The sequence below is a fragment of the Ailuropoda melanoleuca genome, chromosome 12 (genome assembly GCF_002007445.2).
Source record: "Ailuropoda melanoleuca isolate Jingjing chromosome 12, ASM200744v2, whole genome shotgun sequence".
NCBI classification, from domain to species: Eukaryota; Metazoa; Chordata; class Mammalia; order Carnivora; family Ursidae; genus Ailuropoda; species Ailuropoda melanoleuca.
This window is the reverse complement of record NC_048229.1, coordinates 26,289,729-26,302,041: the sequence shown is the minus strand read 5'-3', so window position 1 is coordinate 26,302,041 and position 12,313 is coordinate 26,289,729. Positions and strand designations below refer to the sequence as shown.

General features: G+C 42.7%; 1 protein-coding gene across 1 annotated transcript in view; it reads left to right on the top strand.

Moving 5' to 3' along the window:
* The window catches only part of NLRP9 (NLR family pyrin domain containing 9), a 49,121-nt gene that overhangs the window by 5,731 nt on the left and 31,077 nt on the right, over positions 1–12,313 (top strand). The window lies entirely within an intron of this gene.

Sequence of the window (12,313 nt, the reverse complement as noted above, 5' to 3'; positions counted from 1 at the left end):
ATTTTGCCCATCCCCACCCCCTCCCCTCTGGCAACCACCATGTGTTCGCCGTATTTGCAGGTCTTTGTAGACATTGGAGAAACACAAAGGAAGTCCTGTGACGCTGGACTCACCTCTGCACTGTCCCGGCCCCAGGTCTTCCAGAGCAGTTCTGACTCGAGATCACCCAGGAGGGGTTTTTATTAGGGATGCTCCCGTCCGCCTCACCCACGTCCTCCCTAATCCCAGCTCCTCCCTAATCCCAGCTCCTCTCTAATCCAATCAGAACTGGATTTCATGCGTTAGTGGGATTTTTCTCACGCAATAGAGAGGCGACCACAAACAAAGGACGTAATTGGATCTCAAAAGTGTTATTTTGAAATGAATATGAACACAATGTTGCCATAAGATCTTTCTAGATTAGATGTGGAATATTACCTCTGCTGGTGATAAGACTTGGAATCAGGGTTATAATTTTTAAAAAATGTGTCGCTATAAATCCTTGTACCCAAATGAGTCTCGTTGCAAATAGTTTTGATCACGACAGTGAAATCCCCCATTTTGATCCAGAAAATCGGTTAAGCCTACTCAGAAGTCTCTCCTAGAATCCCACTTACTAGACCACAGTCTCGTCTTCAAAAGTGTTTCTCCACAAACGTGAGGACCCTTGCTTCCAAGATCAGAAAACAAACCCCAAGACTGATCCCTGACAAGTCAGCCACTGAAGGTCCTGTTTTATGTTAGTTACAGAATCAAAGATCAAAGATGTTTCACAGAATTACTGTTTTCCTTCTATCGCAACATAGAGGAGAGGAAACAAGACACGAGGAGACGTTTCTTTCAAACACAGGCAAAACCTGTTCCTCTCGGCATCAGAGGACTCATTGGTGATCTCAGATTAAGGGGCAGGATGAAAAATTGGGGATGGTGGGGGTGGGAAGGCTTTAGATTGTGCCTAAGTGATTATGTTCAATATGGTTCATTTCATTGTTTCCACGGCACTCTCTTGCTGGCACTTGGTGGAGATCCTTCTCCCATGTCATCCCAAGCAGAGGTGCGGTGCCTTGCCGACGTTTCCTACCCGTGCCTTCCCACCTCCCCGAGTTCTAAACCTGAGCCTCCTGGGCCGAGCCTGAAGGGCGTCCTGTGTAGTCGGGGGCAAGGCCTCTGTGCCTGCTCTTCATTTTCTCACAAGATACTTGACATAATGGTGTTTTTTTTTTTTTTCCTTAGACTTGCAGGGAAAAAAGAAATCTCTGTAATTCTAGTTTGTGGTCGAGTAGTTGGTTTGGGAAATGGGGATTGGCATTGCTGAGGGAACAACAAAGTCCAACATTTCGAAAGTGGTTCTGTCTTGTTGCTTCCTTCCTTTGTTCTAAAACAGTTACTAAGTAGTTAACTATCATGAAGCAGGATCCGTGTTAACGTGAGCCATTAACTCAGTCCTAGTTGCAAAGTTGGGAAAGATTTCGGTGGGAAAGTTTTATCGACCAGAGAAAGACATAGAATAAACCAGATAAAGTGAAAAGGGGCTCTTTGGGCCACCGGGTCTGCCCATTTGTGAAAGTACTTCTGTTCTCCCCACAGTGGATAGGAGCCTGCATGGGGCACAGACAACACTCCCCTCATCATTTCGGGTGACCCGAGGAGTGTGCCATGTGGGCCTATCAACCAGATTCCCAAAAAAGCATGCTGAGAGTTCAGTTTTGCACTCTGTGCCCTGCACTCTCCTGGGTTCACCTCAGGACTCCAGTGAAGGCATGGCCCCCTGATTGTTCCTTCCTGTCAGAAAGGTCCTGATAGGCCCCAAGACGATCATTTCCCCACCTTGTGCTGTCAGCACAATTTATAAACCCTCCTAGGATTCGCGCTCCATAGAGCTGTGTTGTTCTTCCTGTTTCTTATTTGGACAACTGCTCTGAAAAGCTGACACCGTGACCTTCACTGTTGACATGAAATCCCAGCGTACCTGGCACATCACCGCAGTGGAATGAAGCACAGTCTAAGTTAATGGCTTGCACCATAATCTAATCACTTATACTTGATTTACTCACTTAAATTTTAAAGTCAATCTGGTCTCTTTTTCATGTTTCTTTCCCTCCACCCTGGATTATTATTATCCAAATAAAAATCTCTCATTACCTGGAGGTCATCTAAAGCAAAAATTACATCATAATGAACAGATATCTCTCCAAAGAAGACATACAAATGGCCAACAGACACAGAAAAATGCTCAACATCACTCGGCATCAGGGAAATTCAAATCAAAACCGCAATAAGATACCACCTCACATCAGTCAGAATGGCTCAAATTAACAAGTCAGGAAACGGCAGATATTGGCGAGGATGCAAAGAAAGGGGAACCCTCTTAAACTGTTGGTGGGAAGGCAAGCTGGTGCAGCCACTCTGGGAAACAGTGTGGAGGTTCCTCCAGAAGCTAAAACTAGAGCTGCCCTATGACCCAGCAATTGCACTACTAGGTATTTGCCCCCAAAGATACACATGTAGTGATCCAAAGGGGCACCTGCACCCCAATGTTTATAGCAGCATAGTCCACAATAGCCAAACTATGGAAAGAGCCCAGATGTCCATCGACAGAGGAACGGATAAAGAAGACGTGGTGTATACATATGCAATGGAATATTATGCAGTCATCAAAAAATGAAACCTTGCCATTTGCAACAACATGGATGGAACTGGAGGGGATTATGCTAAAGAAAATAAGTCAATCAGAGAAAGATAATAATCACATGATTTCACTCGTGGGATTTAAGAAGCAAGACAGAGGATCATAGGGAAAGGGAGGGAAAAATAAAACAAGATGAAATCAGAGAGGGAGACAAAACATAAGAGTCTTTAATCATAAGAAACAAACTGAGGGTTGCTGGAGGGGAGGGGGTGGGGGATGGGGTAACTGGGGGATGTGATGAGCCCTGGGTGTTGTATGCAACTGACGAAATTCTACCTCTGAAACCAATAATACACCGTATGTTAAGTAATTGAATTTAAATAAACATTCTGGAAAAAATTACATCATAATGGACTATAGAAAATGACTTTCTATTTCTTTCCAGCTTTATTGAGTCTTAAAGGACATGTAAGGTTGTGTAAGTGTAAGGTTACTGTGTGTTGATTTGATACATTATATATTGCAACATGAATACTGCCACAGTGTCAGCTGACACAGCCCTCCCGTCACATAATTACCATTTCTTTTTGGTGTTGAGAACATATAAGATCTCCTCTCTTAGCACCTTTCAAGTATATAATGCAGCATTAAGAAAAATTGCTTTCTGAATCATATGTAAAAGCACGGGATGGGGCGCCTGGGTGGCTCAGTCGTTAAGCATCTGCCTTTGGCTCAGGGCGTGATCCCAGGGTCCTGGGATCGAGCCCCACAATCAAGTCCCATATCGCTCCCTGCTCTGCTGGGAGCCTGCTTCTCCCTCTCCCACTCCCCCTGCTTGTGTTCCCTCTCTCACTGGCTCTCTCTCTCTCTCTGTCAAATAAATACATAAAATCTTAAAAAAAAAAAAAAAAAGCATGGGAAATTCCTCTGAGTTTTGGTAAGGCATGGTGAAAAGGAAATATTAAGAGTACATGCAGATTATTTGTGATACATTTCTCGGGTGTAGAGATTACATTTCACGTGAAGAAAAAGAAGGAGAGCTTTGAAACATAGATTCAGGGTTGACAGGCATAGTGCCATTGGAGGGTACTCAACAGGTCCCTGAACGACAGCTGAACCCCAGGAGAGCTGAGAACCTGTTGTTTTACCCTGGGTTGAATTTCAGTGTTCTGTAATGTGCTTGATGCCATTGAGCTTTATTCTTTATTTTAATGCCTCATTTTTCTCCTTACAGAAATAGTAATTGTTTCTTTGCAAAAGTTTCCAAACCTGAGGTAAGCAAATAAAAGAAAACATGAAATGTATCAATAAAATATCAAACAGAAAAAAAAGGTCACAGTGGAATATCATTTCAGTCTATTACAAATACGTAGGTTTTAGAATTTTGGAAAGTCAAAAATAGCATGAAAATGTCTGTGCTATGTTAGGGTCCATAAACAATAACACGTTTTAAAAAAAAGACTTATTTATTTACTTGAGAGAGAGAGTGGTTGTGAGTGAGACAGAGAGCAGGAGCGGAGGGGCAGAGGGAGAGGGAGAAGCAGGCTACCCGTTGAGCAGGGAGCCCAACTTGGGGTTTGATCCCAGGACCCCAGAATCATGAGCTAGGCTGAAGGCAGACGCTTAACCCAACTGAGCCACCCAGGCACCCCGCAACAACAAATTTCTGTTATTAGGAGTAGTATGTCTGATTTTCCTTTTTATTTAAAAATTTTTTTATTATGTTCAGTTAGCCAGCATATAGTACATCATAAGTGTTTGATGTTGTGTTCAATGATTCCTTACTTGCATATAACACCCAGTGCTCATCCCAACATGTGTCCTCTTTAATACCCACCACCTGGTCACCCCATCCCCCCCACTGCCTCCCTTCTGTAACCCTCCGTTTGTTTCCCAGAGTCCAGAGTCTCTCATGGTTTGTCTCCCTCTCCGTTTTCTTCCCCGTTTTCCCTCCCTTCCACTTTGGTCCTCCCTGCTATTCCTTATGTTCCACATATGAGTGAAACCATAAGATAATTGTCTTTCTCTGCTTGACTTATTTCGCCCAGAATCCCCTCCATCATCTTCATCACCACGATCTGATGACGATCCCATCATCACCTTCAGTACCTTCATCATCATCACCATCTCCATTTTTACAGAGTGGGGCAATACAGTGAGGTTAAGACACTTGCCCATGGCCACAAAGATAGCTTGGAATGGAGACTGAGTGTGGCAGGTCAAGTGCTTAACCACTTTTAACCTTCTTTGCCAGATCCTGTGGCAGCTAGCAGGGAACCCCCCCACCCACGAAAGAAAAGAAAAGAAAAGAAAAGGAAAGAAAGAAAGAAAGAAAGAAAGAAAGAAAGAAAGAAAGAAAGAAAGAAAAAATCAGACGACTCAGTGCTCTAATGTGAGCTGTGGCCCAGCTAAGGATGGTTTAGAAAGTCAGCATGAGGTTAACCAAGAGTCCATATTGTGACGGGAAAGGATCCACTGAGTCTCTTAGCTCAGTCTCAGCAGACGAAACGCCAGTAAACCTGCACGCTGATCCAGCACAGACCTCTTGAAGCCCCACTGGGATCCATGCTGCCTGAGCGGCACCACAGTGGCAAGGTTGAAATTTGGGCTGACAAAGTAGGAAGGGTCTCAACTCTAGCCTCCACCCTGATGTCCTCAGGTATCTTTGAGAAGGGGAGTAATCATACTACCTATTTCAGAGGGCTGAAGAAAATCAGATGTTGTGTGAAATGCCCTTAGCCTTGGGGCCCTTACATTAATAGCATCCAATTAATGTCAGAAACAGTGGGGACAATTACGACAGCTAATAGCACTGATGGTGATTAGAATAAAGATGAGGCAGAATTCACACAAGATTTAGTGATGCGGCTAAAGGGGGCGTCAGTAGACCCTGTGCTGGAATATTACTCAGCCTTAAGAAAGGCCATCCTGTCATAGGCAACCATGTGGATGCATCTGGAGGACCTGGTGCGTAAGCCCGCCACAGAAGGACGAATACTGCATGACTCCACTTGAATGGAGTATCTAAAATAGTCAAGCTCATAGAAGCAGAGTAGAATGGTTGTGGCCAAGGGCTGGGAATATGGCGTGATTGTTCAATGGGTATAAACTTTTGGTTTTGCAAGATGAATGACTTCTCGAGATGTGCCATATAATACTGTGTCTACAGTTAACAACACTGTACCCTGAAGACTTTGTTAAGGCTACAGACGTCATATTAAGTGTTCTCATCACAATAAAAAAGACATTTGCAAAATCTAACTTCTGCCTTTTCCATCCAGAGTGAGTTATTTGAGAATACTCGTCAGTTTCCTCCTATATAAATGGTCCATTCTAGGTGCTCTATGGAAGTTGAGAGATTGCACAAGACAGCTTCCCTCGGGACGTTTATGGTATAGCGGAAGTCAGATACCCAGATCATGAGCAGAGTGGTTCCTGTTACCAGTTTCCAGATTATCCCTCATTGGTAAGGGGAGAAGACTGCCCACAGAAGCCCAAGTGGTTATATCAGACAGGGAGAGGCAGTTGGTAGCATCATGGGACTATCCGTCAGTCAGCAGCTCTCTGCAATCCCTGAAGGAAGGTCACCCACACCTGAAGTGTGGAGAACACGCTTAAGTGGTTTCACATCACCTGCAGAGTTTAGGCAATCAAGAGTCACGCCAGCCAATGGGAAGGGAGAGATTCTATGGCCAATCAAAGGTGAGGCACAGCCTTTTAACGTTGGTTTCCACAGCTGTTGTTTGATGGGGACCAGCCCGGAGGACCAGCGGCCGGATTGGGTGAGAAAGTCTTCTACCTGACCTTTCTTTCTTCTTTCTTCTTCCCTTTCAACACTTCCTGTAGGTCTGGCATGCGTAAAGAACAAGGTAGAGGGGTACCAGAAATGATCAGATCCTGCCTCTTTGTTTCCATAAGGGTGTACTAACAAGAAAAGCATTTAAACTCGCCGACAGATTGCGTATCTTCCGTGTATCCCAACTATAAATTAGGTGAGAGAACGGGAACCTTCCAGCCTGAACCAGGCTCCCTGTTTTCCTCAAATGTAATCGGAGACATGGAGAATTGGAGGACCTCATGTATCCTGAGAGAATGAAGGAGAAAGGGTGAACACACCAGAAGCCCAAGGGCTGTTTCTTAGACTCGGTTGGTCTATTGGCTCTGATTGTGAGATGCACGTAACCAGGGGAGACAAATGAAAAACAGAGTTTTGGCAATGGGAAATTATGAAAGAGGAAAGGCAAACAGCAGGCAAATCGGAGAATTAAGTCTGAGACCTGTCGCTATGGTAATTTGGTTGATTGGCTTGAAGTAATCTTTGACCGTCCAGAAGTTCTAGGATGCCCTGACCTTACGTTAAATGATACGTAAGTAACTTTGTTGGTGACATTTGCTTTGTCTGACCATGGACATCGTGTCAGAGTGAGAGTGAGCTGGGTGGTGTAATCTGTGAGGAACAAGGCAGGCTGTGCTGGAGACTGTGGTGGCCACAACAGTCAAAGGTAAGGGGTGGTGGAACCTGAAGTCGGCCTGAGTAGGTCTGCGAGGTGTTAGGGTGAGTCTGTGAGCATGTCCTGGGGGTGACGAAGCAGCCACTATTTGAAAGGGCTTCAGGGAACACTGTATCTTCAGGGGGAAGGCTTCGGCTAGAAAAGGAAGGAGAAAGGAATGTTTAGAGAAAAGATTTAGGAAACGAGGATTTTTTTTAATTGTGGTAAAATATCCACAAAACAAAATTTACTATTTTAACCAATTTTTAAGGGCACAATTTCACAGTATGAAGTTCATTCACATTACGGTGCAACCGTCAGCACCTTCCGTCTCCAGAACTTCCTCATCCCTGCAACTGAGACCACACCCACTTAGTCCCTATTCCCCCACCCCAGGACCTCTCTATCCCACCCTCTGTCTCTAGGAATTTGAGACTCTAGGTGTCCGACGTAAGTAGAATTACAAGACATTTGTCCTTTTGTGTCTGTCTCATGCCACTGAGCATGACGTTTTCAAAGCTCATCCATGCTGTAGCATGAGTCAAAATTCCTTTTTATGGCTGAAGAATATTCCGTGGCATGTACAGAGCACATTTTGTGTATCCATTTATTCCTTGTGGAAATTTGGTTTTTTTCATGGATGAAACTTGGGGTTGATTCCACCTCTTGACTGTTGAGAATAATACTGTTATTGCCGTTGACTTACGACTTAAAATTTAAAAGTTTAAACATATAAATATAACATCTAATTTGTCCTTTGTACTGCAGTAAGAAGGCATACCGCTCCAAATAAGACAAAAACCCAAATATGCTTTAATGTTCTCTCCCCACTCTTTACTTTCAACTTCTAGAATAAGGTCAACTGTGAGTTTAATGTCCATTCAGCTTTTCCATTTTTGAAATTGGGTTAGACTCTACTAAGGACGGGCAGGATTGTACAGCAAAGAAACTCTTGTAGGATGCTAGTGGTAATGTATATTATTATATTTATGAAGGGAAATTGTTGGACATTATGTTGTAAACATAATGGTCCATATGTGCTGTGACCGACAGTTACAAACCGAGAGAAACGTGTGCTTATTTGCACCAAGGTGCACTTGAAAGGTTGTTCATAGAAGCATCATTTATGTTAGTAAAAAAAACCCTAGAAAAACGTATAAATGCCAGCCAACTGCAGCATTAATAAATGGTGGAATACCGACAGGCGACTACCATTCAAATAATCCAAACGAACCACTTACGGCTTCAGGCAACAGCGTGGGTGAATCTTACCGATATAATGGCGACCATGGCAGGCCAGACAGAGAAGAATTTATCATTCCATTCACCAAAAATAATCCTATGACACCAAGATACATTGTTTGTAATGCATATCTGTTTTAAAATTATAAAACAAAACTCATAAAAATAAATATGAAAATAGTGGTGATCTCTTGGGGCCATGCAAGATGTGATTTCTTTTTTTTTTTTTTTTTTTAATTTATTTATTCGACAGAGAGAGAGACAGCCAGCGAGAGAGGGAACACAAGCAGGGGGAGTGGGAGAGGAAGAAGCAGGCTCATAGCAGAGGAGCCTGATGTGGGGCTCGATCCCACAACTCCGGGATCACGCCCTGAGCTGAAGGCAGACGCTTAACCGCTGTGCCACCCAGGCGCCCCAAGATGTGATTTCTTGATCTGGTTGTGGTTACACTGGATTTGCTGGAAATTCAGAAACCAGGCATCTGCTTTATGTGCTTTTTTATTTATGATGTTTTATACCTAAAAACTCAAACAGAGAGTACTCTCTCCTTTTCACTTCTTTGTTCTCCACTATTTGTACTTCGTGTGAACTTGAAAAAAACACCAACTTTTATCGTAAGTGGATTTTAAGTCGTGATTGGAAAATTCTTCCCATATCCAGGTTGCAAAAGAATTCACACGTTTTTTAAATACTTGCAGGTTTTCACTTTTTGCATTTATTTATTTATTTTTAAATATTTTATTTATTTATTTGACAGAGAGACAGCCAGCGAGAGAGGGAGCACAAGCAGGGGCAGTGGGAGAGGAAGAAGCAGGCTCCCAGCAGAGGAGCCTGACATGGGGCTTGATCCCAGAACGCGGGGATCACGCCCTGAGCCGAAGGCAGACGCTTAACGACTGAGCCACCCAGGCGCCCCCACTTTTTGCATTTAGATTGTTGATCCATTTGTAGTTTATTCTTTTTTTTTTTTTTTAAGATTTTATTTATTTATTTGACAGAGATAGAGACAGCCAGCGAGAGAGGGAACACAAGCAGGGGGAGTGGGAGAGGAAGAAGCAGGCTCATAGCAGAAGAGCCTGATGTGGGGCTCGATCCCACAATGCCGGGATCATGCCCTGAGCTGAAGGCAGATGCTTAACCGCTGTGCCACCCAGGCGCCCCCATTTGTAGTTTATTCTTGAATAGGGGGTGAAGTTTGAAATTTCATGTTAGCTCTTTCTAACTGGCTAACAAATTGTGTCTGAACTGTTTGTCAAAAAGTCCACCTTTGCACCTGTGGTGTGAAATGCATGCTTTCTCAGTCACTGAATGTCCGCATGTGATTGGTTTATTTCTGTACTTTGTTCTTTATTTCACTGGTCTGTTTGTCGCATCATTTGTGAGTACCACTATGATTTAATTGCGGGTGCGTTAAGAGTATGTTGTAATACCTACCCCCTGTTTTTTCTTTCTTTCAGTGTCTTCTTCATTATTTTGAGTGTTTCCTGGTTTTCCTCATACAAATTTGTACATATCTTGTTAAACTTATTCTTAAGTATTTTATTTTCTTTGTTATTATAAATGGGATTTTCTCTACCATTAAATTCTCTAGGTGGCCATCGTTTGTCTATATGATAGCTAATAGCTTCTGTGTGTCAATTGTACATCCTGATACCTTTGTGAATTAATTTTTTTATTGAGATATAGTTGATGTATGACATTTTATTAGTTTTGGGTGTACAACATAATGACTCGATATATTTGTATCTACTTGTAAATATTGTGAAATGATCACCACGTTAAGTCTAGTTAACACTCATCACCACACATAGTTACGAAATTTTTTTCTTGCCGTGAGAACCTTTTTTTTTTTTTTCTCCTTTCAAAGTAAGCTCTATACCTGATGTGACAGGCTGGAACCCACGACCCTGAGATTAGAAGTCAAACGCTCTACCAACTGAGCCAGCCAGGCCCCCACAATGAGAACTGTTATAGATATACTTTTTTAGCACTTTAGTGAATTTTTATTACAGTACGAATTTTATCATTGAATCTCTGCAGTTTTCCAGGTATACTCTTATGTCATCTGCAAAGAGAGAGAATTTTATTTCTTTTCAAAACTTTGTGCTTCCAATTGTCTCTTACCTATTTGCTTCTACAGATCAGCCGTACCCAGTGTGGAGGGGTAGTAGCAATAGTGGGCATCCTGGCCAGGCTCACCTTTGTTCCTGGTTGGAGCAGAAAGGCCCCTAGTATCTTCCCAACTTCTTCTTTTTTTTTTAATGTTTTTTTATTATATTATGTTAGTCACCATACAGTACATCCCTGGTTTCTGATGTAAAGTTCGAATGATTCATTAGTTGTGTATAACACCCAGTGCACCTTGCAATACGTGCCCTCCTTACCACCCATCACCAGTCTATCCCATTCCCCCACCCCCTCCCCTCTGAAGCCCTCAGCTTGTTTCTCAGAGTCCATAGTCTCTCATGCTTCATTCCCCTTTCAGATTACCCCCCTTTTCTTTATCCCTTTCTTCCCCTACCGATCATCCTAGTTCTTATGTTCCATAGATGAGAGAAACCATATGATAATTGTCTTTTTCTGCTTGACTTATTTCACTTAGCATTATCTCCTCCAGTGCCGTCCATGTTGCAGCAAATGTTGAGAATTCGTTCTTTCTGATAGCTGAGTAATATTCCATTGTATATATGGACCACAGCTTCTTAATCCAGTCATCTGTTGAAGGGCATCTCGGCTCCTTCCATGATTTGGCTATTGTGGACAATGCAGCTATGAACATTGGGGTGCATATGGCCCTTCTCTTTACTACGTCTGTATCTTTGGGGTAAACACCCAGTAGTGCAATGGCTGGGTCATAGGGTAGTTCAATTTTTAACTTTTTAAGGGACCTCCACACTGTTTTCCAGAGTGGCTGTACCAACTTGCATTCCCACCAACAATGTAGGAGGGATCCCCTTTCTCCACATCCTCTCCAACAATTGTTGTTTCTTGCCTTGTCTATCTTTGCCATTCTAACTGGCGTAAGGTGGTATCTCAGTGTGGTTTTGATTTGAATTTCCCTGATGGCTAATGATTTTGAACATTTTTTCATGTGTCTGTTAGCCATTTGTATGTCTTCATTGGAAAAGTGTCTGTTCATATCTTCTGCCCATTTTATGATTTGTTTATTTGTTTCTCGTGTATTGAGTTTGAGAAGTTCTTTGTAGATCTTGGATACCAGTCCTTTATCTGTGGTGTCCTTTGCAAATATATTCTCCCATTCCGTGGGCTGTCTCTTAGTTTTTTTGACTGTTTCCTTGGCTGTGCAGAAGCTCTTTATCCTGATAAAGTCCCATAAGTTCATTTTATCTTTTATTTCTCTTGCCTTTGGAGATGTGTCGTGAAAAAGGTTGCTCTGGCCGATGTCATAGAAGTTGTTGCCTATGTTCTCCTCTAGAATTTTGATGGATTCCTGTCTCACATTGAGGTCTTTCATCCATTTGGAGTTTATTTTTGTGTATGGTGTGAGAGAGTGGTCAAGTTTCATTCTTTTGCATGTAGCTGTCCAATTTTCCCAGCACCATTTATTGAAGAGACTGTCTTTTTTCCACCGGATGTTTTTTCCTGCTTTATCAAAGATTAGTTGCCCAAAGAGCCGAGGGTCCATTTCTGGGTTCTCTATTCTGTTCCATTGGTCGATGTGTCTGTTTTTGTGCCAGTACCATGCTGTCTTTGTGATCACAGCTTTGTAGTACAGCTCGAAATCCGGCATTGTGATGCCCCCAGCTTTGTTTTTCCTTTTCAACAGTTCCTTGGAGATTCGGGGCCTTTTCTGGTTCCATACAAATTTAAGGACTATTTGTTCCAGTTCTTTGAAAAATGTCCTCGGTATTTTGATCGGGATAGCATTGAAAGTGTAGATTGCTCTGGGTAGTATGGACATTTTAACTATGTTAATTCTTCCAATCCATGAGCATGGAATATTTTTCCATCT